Consider the following 4950-nt stretch of genomic DNA (forward strand, 5'->3'; position numbering starts at 1 on the left):
AACCCTAAACCCTAAACCCTAAACCCTAAAACCGATGTAGAATAGACCGATGTAGAAAATGTATAGTTTTTTACATCGGTTCTGAAAAACCGATGTAGATTTAAGCATAAATCTACATCGGTTCTCCAGGGAACCAATGTAGATTTTTTTATAAAAAAAATCATGCTTAGTTGTAGGGCAAACAGCTCCTGAAACTCTACTCTCAAACACCAGTACAACAGTTAACGAACAATCAAATGCTTCAAGACACTATTTGTTGTCAATCTTATTACTATATAATAATAATGATGATGAGATCAATGCCTAAATGGAAGCAAATATATAATTATTGAAAAACGGTAATGGATCAGCAAAATAGGATAAATAATGGTAATTTAATAATTATATGTTAAAGATAAATTTACACATATAACATTGCAACTAAACAATGAAAAAGAAAAATAAATATTATATAAATAATTTATATAATATTCAAACATAAAAATCTTATATAAGTTACTCTAACTCTCTGTTACTATAAACACCACTTTTTATATTCATATACACAACTCATACTATAGTAGGTTCAAACTATCAATTTTGGACTACCAATTCTAGTGCTCCTATTTGGAACAACAACTCTTTAACCATTAGAGTTTGTATAACTTCTAGCCTACCTTGTGTTTATCCTACAATCCTTTTTCACTATAAAAGCATTAACTTCTAGCCAAGGTTTTAAAAGCAGTAAACCAGTCCACAATTGAAATTTCAGTCAAAACATAAGATTTTTGCACGAAGCAGCAATTGAGAGTGCTTTTATCCACAATGTCCCACACAATATCAATTATCAAGAGCCACAAAATTAGGACTGCAATTTAAAACCTTGCTTCTAGCTTATCAATACAAAAATATTCCAAAAATAATAGAATATACATATTACCAGTGACATATGAATACAAAACTTGTAGCCAGTTCCAATTAAGTTGCATACCTGATAAATAGTATACAATGATGTACGCCTTAACACAGACTCCTTTAAAGCATTAAGCAAAATATAAGCTGGCATTAGAATTGCAGGTTGAATTGAGCCTACATAATGAAGACAAAGATGAGTCAAAGCCTTGTAAGACTTGAAAGCTAGAACAGTGTTGCCAAACAATGCTAAAGGAAGTAAGGAACTACAATGTATGAGAACAACAATTAAAGAATTGAATAACTAAATGGAGCATTCTGGCACTGTTATACATTAATCACCTGTTTCATTTAGAACTACCTATGAAGAAGCCAGATGCATAGATCGTGCTCCCTAGATAACTTATGACAGAATGTCTATAGGTCTTTGGAGCTTAGTTCAACAGAAATTCTCTCCCATTTAACAATTCAGCTATAAAAATAAAATCCGGTTTATGTTTAAAATAAAAGGATTTAAGTGCAACTTTTTTAGAGGCAAAGCCCCGAATGTTCCAGAATAAAAATTTAATGTTTAAAATTTTGAATTGATTAATACAATAATATTTACATCACAAAATCCTACTTTAAAGGGTTGGAAAAAATTCATGCCAATATCAACAGTAAAAGTTTGGATAAGCTTAAAACAATTCAATATACTAATATTAAAGATTAATAAAAATGGTGCAGAAAATTTTTTAACAAAACTGAAAGTTATATGAAGAGAATAAACCGGATTGGTTGAGTCATTAGGACACATGTAATTTCTTTAGCCAAACTACCCAGAAGCTGCCACCAAGCAAAAGCAAACAGTTGAAAAATAAAAGTTGGTTCAGAGGCATGCTTCAAAGATGAAAATGCAACCAGCTGGATATTAAAAACTAGATATGAAATCTTCTAGAAAATAAGTGACACGTTAGTACTGAAAAATTTATTTAAAAACATCATAAACATAATCAAGTATCATCAACAATTATTTTGATTTAGATGCTTTAGATTTGGTCTTGGCAGCTGTAGGTTTAAACACTAGAACCAGTCTTTTTCTTATTATTCTTGCTCAAGAATGGCTGAAAATATGGTGTAATGGCTTCAGCCAACAAGGCTAAATCATGATGAACAAAATCATCCTCCAAAGGAGACATTCCTTCCAGCGAATTATTGGGAGACACTTGATCCGTATCCGGGCCATGAGGTGCAACCACATTAGTTGAAACTTCACCTAGCCGAACAACACCATTTTGCATCAGTCAACAATGTCTATTCTTTAAAAAATGTGGTGCATTCATGGAATGAACAATTCTAGATAGGCAGATAGCAGATATATGTCATTTTATACCTTAATCACAATGCCATTTCCAGATAAAACTGCTGCCAACATAGGGTTAAAAATATTGTGGAAAGGATAGTTCCATGACACAATGGCACTGATAACACCCAGAGGGTGAAATTCTACTCTGGCTCTTTTATGAAGCATTGCTCTTCCAGAGGATCTGTAAGTTTTTTATTTATCAAAAAAACAAAGTAATCATGAAAGTGAATTTAGAAAATTTGTAATTTTACCATAAAAAGTCAGTGTATAAAAAATGAAATGCCTCTCTTTTCTAAAATAATCAGCATAATGTATGATAAAATTATAAAATTTTACAATTTCGGTGCTAGAACCCAAAAAATAACACATTAAAAAAATAAAATAAACTGCGACAGAAAAAATATCTGTATAAATCTACTGCATTTTAGATCTAAATTCAAAGGGAAAAATAAGAAGAAGAAGAAGATTGAATAAGGCACCTGATCAGGCTTTAGCCACTTCTCACCCTTGTCGCCACCCGCCGAAACGGACATTGGCATTCGCGACGATGGTTGGACTCTTTTTAGTTTTGAAAAATGATGGATTGTTAGAACGACTTATTCTCAAACTGAGACCTCATCGAGCTAACAATTTTGTTAAATGATTCTCACCAATCCGTGTTAATCCCAAACGGGACCCTCCATGGATTAGTGGTTTTCACAAAAAGGGGTTCTTGGAGTCGCCACCAATGTTTTACTCAAAACATTGGAAAAAGACATAAGGCAATTGATTTTCGCAAATCAACTTTGGCCATTACAACCAGAGTCGGGTAAGGGAGTCGATTACGTGTGAGGAAGGTGTTAGCACCCCACAACGCCCCTTTCGGGTTCCCTATGACGGATTATTTCATAAATAATAGCGTAAAATTACTAAACTACCCCTATTTATTAGAACGATTATAAGTAAACTATCTACATGATGAAAGCTTTAAACGTGCAATGCAACAATCAAAAAGCGATAAATGAAAGCGGTAAAAGAAAGGCTTTGGAACGAAACCTTCGAAGCGGGCTTTTTTATATTCAAAAAGGAGTTTAGGAGGCTTTTTGGCGCTCCTTCCCACTACACGTTCGCTCGCTCCTTTCCCTAAAAATAAATTTTTACTATGGAAATCAAAGAGATTTCCCTTCGACTTGTTCGAGTCTCAAGCTAAAGGCTCGTGAACTCAAGAACTTAGTCGGATAAGCTCTCGGAGAGATTTCTAGGGCAGAGAATAGCTCAAAAACCCAAGAATACTCAGCAAGAGGGTGGAGAAATGCTCCAAAAGTGTCCAAAATGTGTGGAAGGATGAGCCAATGACGTCCTATTTATAGGATTGAGGCACAGTACGGCCTAGGGAGTCAATACGGCCCGTACTGAGTTTTTGAACTACAGTACGGCCGTACTGAATTCAGTACGGTCGTACTGAAGTTCAAAAACTTCAGTACGGCCGTATTGATTTCATTATGGCCGTATTGTAGTTCAAATGGCTCAGTACGGTCGTACTGAACCTCTAGGAGGGCGTATTGAGCTCCAATCCTCACACACCCTTATTCTAAGCTACTCTAAGACTTCTAGACCTACAAAGAATCATCCTAGGGTCTTCTAGGAGTCCTTCCGGCTGACTTTCCTTCGGTCTTCGAGAGTCTTTGAGTCTTATTTCCGACCCGAACAATTTTAGGGGTCTACAGCTGCCCCTCCTTTACTTAGTCGAACGGCTTTTTTTGGTGTACCGGTTGACAAGTAAAGGAGTTGACCCAATTTTCCGGGGAGTAAGCCATCCTTCCGACTTGTAGTGTCTTCAGGTGGGAAAATTGTTGAGTAGCCTCTCCAGGTTGAGTTTGCCCTCTCCAGGGTGAGCATGCCTCCGTGTTTCTGACGATGTTGGCAGCTGCATACCTCCGTGTTTCTGACGACGTCGGTAGCTGAGTATTAGTCGTCGCCTCTCCAGGCTCGTGCATACCTCGGTGTTTCTGACGACCTCGGTAGCGTGAGTTTGCCCTCTCCAGGGTTTGCATGCCTCCGTGTTTCTGACGACGTTGGCAGCTGCATACCTCCGTGTTTCTAACGACGTCGGTAGCTGAGTATTAGTCGTCGCCTCTCCAGGCTCGTGCATACCTCGGTGTTTCTGACGACCTCGGTAGCGTGAGTTTGCCCTCTCCAGGGTCTGCATGCCTCCGTGTTTCTGACGACGTTGGCAGCTGCATACCTCCGTGTTTCTGACGACGTCGGTAGCTGAGTATTAGTCGTCACCTCTCTAGGCTCATGCATACCTCGGTGTTTCTGACGACCTCGGTAGCGTGAGTTTGCCCTCTCCAGGGTCTGCATGCCTCCGTGTTTCTGACGACGTTGGCAGCTGCATACCTCCATGTTTCTGACGACGTCGGTAGCTGAGTATTAGTCGTCGCCTCTCCAAGCTCGTGCATACCTCAGTGTTTCTGATCACCTTGGTAGCGTGAGTTTGCCCTTTCCAGGGATTTGTGATGATTTTGTCTCCACAGTCCATGATGCTGCTTCGACGGTTGTTTTTGATTTTGGTGCCGCTGAGGGCTGGATAACGCAGGGATCCGTCTAGGGGATGTGTAGTTACTCATAGGTTCTTGTGTCCCAACTTTCCATTGCGTAGTTGGTGCCCACTGGGGAAATTCTAATTCCTTGGGGATGCAGACACAAAGATGCTCTTTCTGAGGTGAGCGTTG

General features: G+C 38.4%; 1 long non-coding RNA gene across 1 annotated transcript; it reads right to left on the reverse strand.

Moving 5' to 3' along the window:
* Positions 1-745: 745 nt before the first annotated feature.
* On the reverse strand, positions 746-3536 carry LOC145953090 (uncharacterized). Its single transcript, XR_014430637.1, has 2 exons — positions 2264-3536; positions 746-2146 (listed from the first exon to the last, which is right to left on the reverse strand). It is a non-coding gene; the product is annotated as an uncharacterized LOC145953090 (long non-coding RNA).
* Between the last annotated feature and the right edge of the window lie 1414 nt (positions 3537-4950).

The sequence above is a fragment of the Cajanus cajan genome, chromosome 11 (genome assembly GCF_000230855.2).
Source record: "Cajanus cajan strain Asha chromosome 11, NIPB_CcT2T_4, whole genome shotgun sequence".
Taxonomy (NCBI): domain Eukaryota; kingdom Viridiplantae; phylum Streptophyta; class Magnoliopsida; order Fabales; family Fabaceae; genus Cajanus; species Cajanus cajan.